Genomic DNA, 12,869 nt, shown 5'->3' on the forward strand with positions numbered 1-12,869 from the left:
ATTCAGGTTTTAAGATTTTAAATTTTTCAAGTTCTAAGATTTCGTCCATCCAAAATCATGTTGGGAACAAAATGAAGACCTAGACCGTATAGGAAAATCAAAACCATTGATTTACTCGTATTATACTGTATGTTATGTTCTGCATCACAACACGAGCAAACTTCCAGAAGTCGATCCAAAACCAGGACATTTTTTCAAAAGAATGTTTCTAAATACTTGAATTATTAAAAACGATAATGAACATTAGAAAATCATGATTGCACATTTATAGAAATAAAAAAAAACAATGTCAATAATTATAAACAGGCCCATCCCAAGGATTCTGCAGGACAGATACCCAAAAAACCAGAACTGTACTGGTAGAACCAGTATGAACGGTCACTTAATATTAGAAGCAATCATACTTCAAAACTTATTCTATCCATCTAGTATTGCCATGCCACACTTATCAAGTTCTTACAAGTAAAGCAAAGAAGTAAGCAACACCTTCCCATGATGATGCTGGCACAACCTGGATGAGTTGAAAGTGAACCATTAAGAATGCGTACCCTATCAGATGATGAGTGACGCGGATGGGACTGCGCACCACAGTTTGGATACCACTCTCAAATATCCACCCAGCATTGAGCGGCTATATAATACGAAGAGGTGGTTTCCAAGCGAGTGACAAATGCACCAACATTCTCCGACAGTGGATTGGTCAGTTCTGTGCAACGGTCATGTTCAACGCAACACTCTACCACAAGGCCAACAGTCTTCAGCGTCGCGACGCCACCGACGTCCTCGACAAATATCTGCATCTCGTCCAATGGAGGAAAGATGGTAAAGATGTGGTGCTGGACGTCAGATGCGGAGAGGGTGACGTCACTATTAACATCTTGCTGAAAAGGCTTCCGATTGATTTCCACTCGTTGACCGGTGGCGATTTGTCCGTCGAGATGGTGGACTACGCCAAGAGCTTCTACGCCACTGATAAAATTGATTTCGTTCTCATGGATATCGTAACACATTAATAAATACGATCATCTATTCTCGTTCAACTGTTTGCATTGGGTGCAAGATCAGGCGTGAGTTTTCAAATGGCAATTCCGTTGATTCCTTTCATCTAATATATCATTCAATGTTTATATCTATTGCAAACAACCGAAATACATTTTGCAGTATTTGAATTAAATTTCTTGATTGTTTATTAACATTTGAACTATTACTAAGATGAGTCTAATTTCAGTCCTTCAATTAAGGTCAGCTTAATTTTAAAAAATTAAATCAATATGTAGTAAAATTGATAGTTTTTGTCACATCTATTTAAACTGTTTTTCTTTTTTCAAAAGTAATGTAATATTTTTAATGTTTATATGGCCAATTTATTACATACATAAACCAATTTTTTTTACAAATCATTTATCCGTTTATTACTTAGTCATAATAATAAAATAAATAAAAATGCATATCTTATCAGAATTGAAATAGGTTTTTCATTCCAAATTGACCATTTTTCATTTCAAATTGACCCCTTTTTACTGTCTATTTGGAATGAAAAACCTATATTAATTTATTCTAACTACAGTATGAAATGTTGACTTTTATTTCATATATTTTTGTTTTTAGTTTTTCGGTAAGTACATGCGTACATACTTTTTGATAAAAGCCTGTCTTTCTATGAAGAATGTAGTATAAAATTGAAATATTCAAAAATTAAATTCAGATTTTCTAAATTTATTTAAAATGCTGAAATACTATAATAATTTTATTGTTCATTAATCATAAATTCAATTATGCTGAACATATATTTAACTGTGTATAATTCTATATTACATGTACAATTATTTATTTTCAATAAATAATAAATAATTTCCATGAATTGAATATATTTTCAGATCTGCTTTACGATCGATGTACAATATGCTAAACCACACGGGCGATTGTGTAATAACTTTTATAGCAAAAAGTAGTATTTTTGATATACGGAAACTTATGTCGGAAGATCCAAGGTGGGAACAGTACATGAGAAATCATGAAATCTACGGATCACCATATAATAATTCCTTAAACCCTGTGGCAGAATTTAGGAAATTACTATTTGGAGCTGGATTTAAGAATGTGAAAGTGCAAATTAAACATAAAACAGACGATATCATCGGATTGAAAAATTTACGAGGTATTTAAAAAAATGTTACAAAAACAATTTTTAATATAATGAATCATCAAATATATTTCGATGTTGTAAATACATATTTCACACATCTGTATGTATCTTCATTTCACCCAGTTTATTTTTTCATAGATTTTGCAGCAGCAGTTGACCCATTCTTAAAAGATATTCCAAAACATTTTTTTTTTTTTTTTGGTGCCATCTTATCGATTCCCGATAAATCATCACCAGCGATATCGTTGCTCTTCAGATCATGTACGGGCACTACGGAATCATCACTCCGTCCCCAAAATTGTGAATTGGGCTTCTGAATCTCTCACATTCAGAACACCAATTCATGAGGCTTTTTTCGCTTTAAACGCCTCTGCTGGTGAGTTGTGTCCAATAGCTGCAACGCTTCTATGTTAGGGTGACGGTGCAGTCTCAACTCGTGCCTCCCGGCGCATTCTCGAATGACTTCTTTTACTTTTTTGATTTTAAGGTCCTTGTGGATCTCTTCATTTGTGACGAAGCGATATGCATCGGTGATAATCCTCAAAAACTGGTTTTGACATCTTTGCATTTTTTCGATATTGGATGGCTTACTGCATCCCCACAGTTGTATGCCATATGTCCATATTGGCTTCACGATTGCCTGGTATATCAGTTTTTTGCATTGTAGGTCTAATTTGGAGTTTCTTCCTATTAGCCAATGCATTTCTCTTTGTTTAATTCGAATCTGTTCTATTTTTTTTTATGTGATGCCTCCACGTAAGCTTTGAGTCAAGATGCAGTCCTAAATATTTGGCTGACAAAGCTTGTGGAACTTGGATTCCGTTTATGAAAGTCCGAGTGCTGACACTATTTCGTCGCAGTGCAAATGTGACCTGCATTGATTTTAGCTCGTTGAGTTTCATTTTCCAGTCCTTGGTCCATTTGCTGATCTTGTCCAGTGCACGCTGCAGGCGTTCAAATGCTTCCTTCTGCGACTCGCTCGATGACATAATGACTGTGTCATCTGCAAATGTTCCAATGAATGTCTCTTCGCTTGTCGGAAAGTCAGCAGTGTATATCAGGTAGAGTATAGGCCCTATTACGCTTCCCTGTGGTACTCCTGCAGAGGCTGTGAAAAAGTTAGAGAATGCCTCCTCATGAGCAACTCTGAATTTGCGTCCGGATAAGTATGATTCCAGTAATTTGACATAATTTCCAGGTAATGACTTGCTGATTTTGTGGATAAGTCCTTCGTGCCATACCCTGTCGAAGGCCTGTGAGACATCAAGAAATACAGCCGGACAATACTTTTTTTCCTCTAGCGATTGCTCTATTTTTGAAATAACACGGTGCACTTGATCGATGGTAGAATGTTTCGACCTAAATCCAAATTGGAAGTCGGGAACATCGATTAAGGGCTTGAGTCTTTTTAATAATAGTTTTTCGAATAGCTTAGAGATCGCAGGCAACAAGGATATTGGTCTGTATGATGTTACTTGTTCGGGTGACTTTTCTGGTTTCTTCAACATTATGATTTGAGCAGTTTTGAAGCACTCTGGCACATGCTTGAGCCGGAAACATGAATTGTATAAGTATGTTAGCATGATAATAGCCTTTTTCGAAAGTTCCTTGAATAGTCCCGGTGAGATCTCGTCAATTCCAGGTGCCTTTTTAGGATTTATATTGTCATCTATTTCTTTAGCTACTTCCATAGGGGTGACAGTTTTGATTAGTTGCTGTGGTTGATACATTGGTGTATAATCAGCATCAGATTGAATATTGTGTGGTTGGAATACTGTCTCTAAGTGTTGTGCAAACAGCTCAGCTTTTTCTTTGTTGCTTCTTATCCACTCTCCTTGCGCATTTTTCAGAGGTGGTATTTGTAGAATTGGTCGTTTGAATTTCCTAGTTGCTTTCCATAGTGAATGATTTTTATCAGCTGCAGGGCCCAAACCTTCCAAATATTTTTCAAAACAATTTTGTTTGTGCTCTTTAATAAATCGGTTAACTTTGTTACTTATGTGGTTAAATTCTCTTTTGTCTGCAATATTTCTGGTTCTATGCCATATTCGTCTTGTTCTACGTCTTTCTTTAATCAATTGTCTAATTTCCATGGGGTAATTAATAATTTGGTCTGGTTTTTCTTTTGGTACAGGTGTAGCTTCTTTCGCAGCCTCTCGTACAGAGTCAATAAAATTTTGAGTGTGTAGTTCGAGATCTTCTATAGTTTTAAGTTTCACTATTAAATTTATTGATTGGTCTAGTTTTTTCCTGAACATATCCCAGTTAGTGCGTTTATTTGTCAGGTTCTGTCTCCTTATTCTTTGAATTACCAGTGTGCTCAGTGTCATTAGCACTGGTGTGTGATCAGAAGTAAGGTCCTCTATTCCTTCGACCTCAATGTGGTTTGGGGCTATTCCTTTGGATATAAAAAAGTCAATTAAATCTGGTACCTTTTTACTGTCGGTCGGCCAGAAGGTTGGTTTTTGTGAGGAATGATACTCGCACGAGGAGCTCTGAATCGCGTATAGAAGGTTGTTTCCTTTACCAGGAGTTATAAGTCGTGATCCCCAAGCTGTATGTTTAACGTTGAAGATGATAATAATATTAGTGAAAAAGTACTTATACACTCAAATTATAGATCCTTGATTGCATACGCCTCAAAAAGGTAAAGGTGGCCATCGGTTTTTGTTCAATTACAATTCAATATATAAGAATTTCTGCTATTTATTTATTATATTTACATTAATATTTATGTAATTGCCATAAACTCGAGTTTTGATAGAAATCTTGAATAATAGGTAGTATACATTTTATTATAAATAAAATAGAAAAATGTTTACTTCGAAAATTAAAGGCGAAAGTAACCGTCAACGCTTTAATAAGCAAATTCTTTTCAATGGTTTTTAATTTATGTCTGTTTTTTTGTTTGTTTGTGTTTTTAATTTTAATTTATAATTTGTAAATAAATCTATATCAAAATAAAACATGTATATTTAATTATCAAAAGGACTTTTATTTCTGTAATAATATGTGATGACCTTGATTCTATTCCGAGCGTATTAATAGTGTACGCATTTGATTTTTAAATGCTTTTTATTATTACTAAATTATGTTCACAATACATCTTATATCTATTTTAATAGCTACTGATCTACTGATCATTTTCTATTTTACAATTTTAAATTAATTTTGTTAGTAATCATAGTATTATAATGTTAATATGTACAGCGTAATAGGAAAAAGATATCGAAAACCTATGTAGTGTACGCATACAATATTGCGTAGTTATGAAAACGGTAGGCGTGTTATTGACACAAGAAATGTATTGGTAAATTGTATTAAAGGCACTTCTATTATTATAACATTTCTCTGCCCTCTGCAGTTACGAAACTACAAAAAAATGCATGAAACGCAAATCTTCAAATCCACATCTATGATTAAAAAAGCGAGATTGGCAATATATAATTAATTTCATCTAATATTAAAATAATAATAACTAAATAAACTGGAAAAAAAGAAAGGAAATACTAGCTTATAAAGGAAGGATTTTAAATGTTTGTTAAGTTTACGCTTTTTACAAGGTTTTTTTATAATTCTTGTAATATGCCTATGCATCTTCTTTAATTTTTGTTTTATTTTATATTTATTTCATAAGACTAAAACGCCAGAGCGCCCAAATCTTTTGTAAAAGGTAAAAAAGATTCATACAAGGAAATAAACAAATCTGGCAGCCCTAGTATATTATCATGGCTAGAGCGCGGATAGAGAGCGTGCTTTTTCCAGGAATCGGGGCGGTTTGGCTCTATTTACAAAGCTAGAGTGCAAAAAAAAAGGTTCGGTGAACCTTTAACAAAGCATTTACAACAATTGAACAATGGACGGCGCGCTTTGGGTCCGCTCACTAGTCATGGCTACTGCCAGCATTCTTCATAAACATTTCTGTGTAAAACATTTCTATGGGTGGCACCGAATATTCAATTATATTCATAACTAATTACACCGAGCAACAAAAAATCACGTTTTTGAGTTACCAGAGCGGAGACTAACCAATCTTTACTAAGTTTAACCCACTTAATTTGAATAATTGATAATGATTTTTGTTGTTTAGTGATCGTTTACGAAATATGAGCGTTTAAAAAAATACGTGATTTTTTCATTTTTTTGGCTTGATTTCATCGTCATCATTGTTGGCTCAGAGAAGTGTTATACAATAGAAGTGCCTTTTTGAACAAATACCCTGTGTCAAACGCGTTCACAGTACTATAATAAGTAATAATAGTTGTCTCTGTCACGCTCGTAAGCGTGTCCGCGCGCGAGAAAGAGTCAGAACATCGTGTCTACGCGCCAGCTTTTAATTAACAGACCTTTTTTCACGAACGCAGTGTGGCTACAGCCACACCGCAACCGTCGACACTTTTGATGCCTTAGGGCACTTCTATTGTATAACACTTCTCTGGTTCAACTCCCGTATTTCACTTTCAATAATGTATTTATCGTATGCAGATTTTACTATCACGAATCTTAAATCGATTTGTGCGAGATCTCCAGGATTTTGTAGCAAATTGTGATAGTCATTAAATACCAGAGAAATGTAATGCGGGCTCTTCACTCGCGTGCGAACACAGCGCGAAATCGCGCCGCGAATCTGCGAGTGAAGTGACAGCTTTTTACTAACATATTTTTACTTTGTTCGTGCCAGTGGCGTAGCTAGAATTTTGGGCCCTGATGCAAAAATTTCTCCCCACTTCCTGGCCAGTTTGTTCGCTTCTGATTTTATTTATTCGTATGAATTTCGTAATTTACTAACATTCTCATATATACGATCAAACACCAAAGTGGCTTCGTCTAAACTTTAAAGTAAGATCTCGTTTTTGCAATCGATGTTCTACTCGAGGGCTACACGCCTGATTTGTTATTGACACGCCTACTTGCCACGCCTTAGCAGTGGTGTACGGTGAAATTGTTTCATATCGAGCATGGGCCGTATGCTTTGTATCATTTATGCACAATGGTAATTACGCCACTGGAAGTGTTGCAATTTGGAATTTCCCCGCTAAAAATGGGGCACGCCTCCAGCCGCGAAACGTAAACACTCACACACTCAAACACTCACATTTCCGGCTTACGGCGCGAGTGAAGCTTTCCAGTTTAGTTTGGGTGCTCAGAGTAGAGGTAGGATAGTCACAGTGCTATCCATTGTTCGACAAAATTTTAACAATGAATTTACAACCTTTGAACAATACACGGCCCCCTCAGGCTCCGGTGACTAGCTCAGAGAGAATGGAAATATTTGGGTGCTCAGCGAGAATGGAAACCAGTCGATTCAATATCTTTAACTTTATTTTTATTTGAGTTTCAATTCCTTTTCGAAACCACCCGTTGAAATCAACGGGCCCAGCACTAGTAATATATATAAAAACGGACTGTCGCTAAATATACATGTATATATGTATATATATTTGTATTTGACGGACGATCAACCATCAACCAGTATGGGGAACAATTTTTTTTCATTTTTTTCATATTTTTCATTTTTTTCAGTTTTTTCATTTTTTTCATTTTTGTGCTTCAGGGCGCCGAGGGCGAAGGCCCCGGGGTGCCGGAGACATCGGGGACGCTGGGGGCCCTGTGGGCGAAGCCCCCGGGGTGCCGAAGGCATCGGGGGCACTGGGGGCGAAGGCCCCGGGGTGCCGAAGGCATCGGGGGCGCTGGGGGCGAACCCCCTCGGGGTGCCGAAGGCATCGGGGGCGCTGGGGGCGCCAGAGGCATCGGCGGCGCTGGGGCCGAAGGCCCCGGAGCGACGGAGGCGCCGGGGGCGAAGGCCCCGGGGTGACGGAGGCATCGGGGGCGTTGGGGGCAAAGGCGTCGGGGCGTCGGCGATGCACAAAATGTAATTCGTAATCACTTCGCAATTTGTAATTCGTAATTTCTAATTCGTGCATCAATTTCTTTCCAAAACCAGTCGATTCAATATCTTTAACAACTATTTTTATTCGAGTTTCAATTCCTTTTTGAAACCGGTTCGGTGATTACTAGTCAAATGTGAACCTGTCACAGGACAACTGGTCGCTCTAGATCGGTCACTCGTGATCATCCGTCACGCTAAAACTGGTCACGAGAAAACAAGTCACACGCTAAAACTGGTCACGAGAAAACTGGTCACACGCTAAAATCGGTCAACCAGTTTTAGTGTGACGGGTGATCACGTGTGACCGATCTAGAGCGACCGGTTGTCCTGTGACCGGTTCACATTTGACTAGTAATCACCGAACCATATACTTGAAATCAAAATAAAACTATTTAAACATGTTTGCATAAATAATGAGTAGATATCGATTAATTATATTTATAGAAATTTTTTATGAACAACTCAATAATAACCGATAGCATTATATTGTGTAATTAACCGTCAATTATTTTATTCCAAATAGCCATAAATTGCATACCTTTAAATAATAAAACTGATTTCATACGTTATCCTAAACTAATGTTAAACTTTGATCCTGGAAACTAAACAATTGGTAATATGAGTGAAGAGTTCTATACTTCACGGTATCTTCTAATCTGCCATTAACTATATAAAAATGACAAATATTATAAATAAATATCATCCTTTTCTCATAATTATATCTACCGTTATTCGATTAAATATAACAAGCCATAAATATAAACAGTCAGCCGAATTCTTTAAATATGAAAAGAGAAACAAACTAGGTGTTGTGAATAGCACCGAGTGCATAAAATGTACAAATAAAATGTGGTAGCACTGCGGAGTATTTTACAAATGGCAGCAATATGCAACTTGACTAACAACCGACAAATAAAAGTATACAAAAAGAGATAAAAAATTAATATCATTTAACGGTGAGTGACGATGTGACGTCAGGTACCCGAGATTATCAGCTCGCGTTGCAGAACAGACGGAAATTGGTGTGGAGAACAAATACGTAGTCGATGAAAAAATCGTTAACTTCCTAAATCTGGAACTATCGGACTATAACTTTTAATAGATTGTTTTAAAACTACATAACGTTACAGATAGGGCTATTGTGTATTATTGAAAAACGTAAAGGAGGTATGTAAAAAGGTCAAGTTTGTTGTATTTTTAATGTAATGTTTTATAACCTTTGCCAGCTTGAATAAGAATTGCGACAGCAACCATTATGTTTCGAGATCTTGGAATCATCTATTTTGATCCTATTGTAACTATTACCTATGAACTATTGAATTTCCGTTTTGTGTACTGTTTTGTTTGCATAATTTAGATGAAATTGTCAATCCAAGGTGAGCTGGCGAAGGAATATTAGGATTCTAAGTGAAATTATTAAGTTCAAAATAAAAGTGAATGCTTTCAGAGATAATATTGATAATATTTTAAGAGATATATTATTAATATATGTAATTGCAAATAGCTCTGCAGAGGCAGAACGAGGATTTTCGCTCATGAATACTATTTGTTCAGAAAAAACAGGGCAAATTTAAGTATTAGACACATATCAGACTTAGGGCCGGGCCGCACCATAGTTGCGCGACACGAAAAAATGTATGGAAATGTGTGCGACGAACAAGTTGACGGGTGTGGCATGTCCCATCTACCTGCATGCATTGGTCTGGTCGCTCGCAAGTCGCACGGTGCGGCCCGGCCCTAAATGAACATTCATTTGATATATTTGCAACTAACTTCATGGGATTCCGCACCATTCGTTAAATCATAGCTCAGAAGTCACCATAACTTTCGAGTGAAAATCAAAACACTATTTGGAATGAATCTGATAAAACCAGTACGAATGGTCAACTTACATGTAATAGATGTAGTTATACGTCAAAACTTATTCAAAATTCTTTATAACGGTGAATTAAAATGTAAGGAACACCTTCTGGATAACTTGAAAGTGAACACCACAACCAGGATGAGTTGAAAGTGAAACAAAACGAAAGTGCACCCCATCGGGTGAGTGACGAGGGTGGGACTGCGCACCACAGTTTGGACACCACTCTCAAATTGAGCGGCTATATAATACGAAGAGGTGGTTTCCAGCGAGCGACAAATGCACCAACATCCTCCGACAGTGGATTGGTCAGTTCTGTGCAACGGTCATGTTCAACCCAACACTCTACCACAAGGCTAACAGTCTTCAGCGTCGCGACGCCACCGACGTCCTCGACAAATATCTACATCTGGTCGAGTGGAGGAAAGATGGTAAAGATGTGGTGCTGGACGTCGGATGCGGCGAGGGTGATGTCACCATTAACATCTTGCTGAAAAGGCTTCCGATTGATTTCCACTCGTTGACCGGTGGCGATTTGTCTGTCGAGATGGTGGACTACGCCAAGAACATCTACACCACTGATAAAATTAATTTCGTTCTCATGGATATCGTGGCCGAGCCCAAGCCTGAACACATTAATAAATACGATTAATAAATACAATCGAAATACATTTTGCAGTATTTTAATTAAATTTCTTGATTGTTTATTAACATTTGAATTATTACTAATATAAAATCTAAGATTATCTTAATTTTAAAAACTAAAACAATGTATGGTAAAATTTATAGTTTTTGTCACATCCTTATTTGAACATGTTTTTCCCTTTTTACTTTATCTATGTACGTAGTAACAATAGATGAAGTTTTATGATCATGCGAAAATTCGAAATCGAGATTTTGACTGATTCGAACTCAGAATCGATCACTGATCACGTTTTCATGATCTAGAAAAAATGTGTGTGTGTGTGTGTCTGTGTGGTTGTGTATTTTGGGGATATTTTTAACACCGTTAGTCCTATCGAACTGAAACTTAGTATCGGTTACTGAAATTCTTACTGACACGACGTAAATTTTTTTCAAATTTTTAAGTTGACCGGAAATGGTACCTCGCCTTATAGGTGTCCTCTTTTTTTAAGTTTTTGAATTCAATCATCTCCCAAACCACTAACTGAATCGGACTGAATTTTTTTTAAATATAATACAAATAATAATTTTTATAACCTCATATTTTTTAAATATTTCTGAATATATCTGAACCGGAAGCAGTACTTTTACTCTAGAGAATCGAAGTTTTTTATGTTTTTTTCAGAAACCTTTTGGTTTATTGAACTGAAATTTCATATCTAGAAGTTTAAGTTAAATACCAAGTTAATTATAAAATTTAGTTAGCATCCGTCAACCGGAAGTAGCAGTTTAGTCTTGTTCGATTTTTCTTCCACTATTTTTTTCGACCCTTTAAACATGTGTGTTCGTCACAAAAAAATTCAAGTATAATTCTTGTATCAATTTGATGAAAATAAAAAAAATTATTATATTTTATAGACCGGAAGTGGGATTTTTTTCTCTTAGAAAGGTCGAAAATGTTGTGCCCACTACTCTGTCCACACCCCTGAACGTATTAAGCTGAAAATTTATATTTCTATCCTTTATGTACTAACTTAGAGCTGGTAGGGTTTTGGTCAGAATTCGTAAACCGGAAGTAGTATTTTTTTTTAAAACAATAATTCATTATTTTTCAATTATTTTATTTTGACCTTTTAAATTGTTTTAAGCTTCTTGATATTTATTGTGTATAATAAAAATAGTGGTTTTAAGTAAAAATAAAAAAAAAATTACTTAATTTAATGAACCGGAAGTGGGATTTTTTTCCTCGTAGAAAAGTCAAAAATGTTGTGCCCACTACTCTGTCCGCGCCCCTAAACGTATTAAGCTGAAAATTTATATTTCTATCCTTTATGTACTAACTTAGAGCTGGTAGGGTTTTGGTCAGAATTTGTAAACCGGAAGTAGTATTTTTTTTTAAAACAATATTTCATTGTTTTATTTTGACCTTTAAAATTATTTTTATTTTCTTGATATTTAATGAGTATAATATTGATAGTGATTTTTAGTAATAAAAAAATTTTGAACAAAATCTGACAACCGGAAGTAGATCTTTTGTTTTGTGCAAGTTTCCATATATTTGCGCTCAATTTGTATCGCTATCATAGTCATCAGTTCAATATCGAATTTTGTTTTGTAACCTTCTTATATTCATCAAATACATAGATAAAGTCATGGGTTGGTCACACCCGAATTTTTTCTTTTTGTAATCTAATCTATAATTTGGAATACATCTATATCAGACAAATTAAACATTCTATACATTATCAAAGATTTACTGCAAATGTCTTCTATCAATTTCACTATTCTCACGTTACATATTTTATATTTATTCAGAATCAGTTGGATCTAAAATTCAAATTACAAAACATGTTAAATATTTAATGACAATAAAAAATAATGTGAATGATTTTTATAAATTACATAATTGAAATAATACAAACAAATTCGACGCTCTTGATACAATTTGATAAAAATGAGTCGGAATCAACTGAGTTCCACTTAAATTTTAGCATTCCATCACTTATTTTTGCTAAACATTCCTGGAATTTATCTAAATTTTTAACAACATACTTACAGAAGAATGAGATAATGTATTCAATTCAACATTATTGTTGAACTCAATATAATGATAGCGTATTCAGTTCTACATTCTTGTCGTACTCATTACATTTTAATTTATTTTTTAATGCGGCATTTGATTCAAAATTTTAATTTAAGGTGTTTTTCTGTCATACACTTATTTTATATTAGTTTCAAGTAATATATGTGACAAAAACAATTAAATTAATCAAAGAAATGTAAAATAAAAATTGTATTAATGTATGGACAAGTTTAAAATTTAAAGATGAACAAGTGCTCATTCTATT

General features: G+C 35.2%; 1 pseudogene; it reads left to right on the forward strand.

Annotated features, from left to right (window-relative positions):
- The first annotated feature begins 692 nt into the window (after positions 1-692).
- LOC143922787 (juvenile hormone acid O-methyltransferase-like) lies at positions 693-6,556 on the forward strand (annotated as a pseudogene).
- The last annotated feature ends 6,313 nt before the right edge of the window (positions 6,557-12,869 follow it).

This window comes from Arctopsyche grandis, chromosome 2 (genome assembly GCF_051622035.1).
Source record: "Arctopsyche grandis isolate Sample6627 chromosome 2, ASM5162203v2, whole genome shotgun sequence".
In the NCBI taxonomy this organism is placed as follows: domain Eukaryota; kingdom Metazoa; phylum Arthropoda; class Insecta; order Trichoptera; family Hydropsychidae; genus Arctopsyche; species Arctopsyche grandis.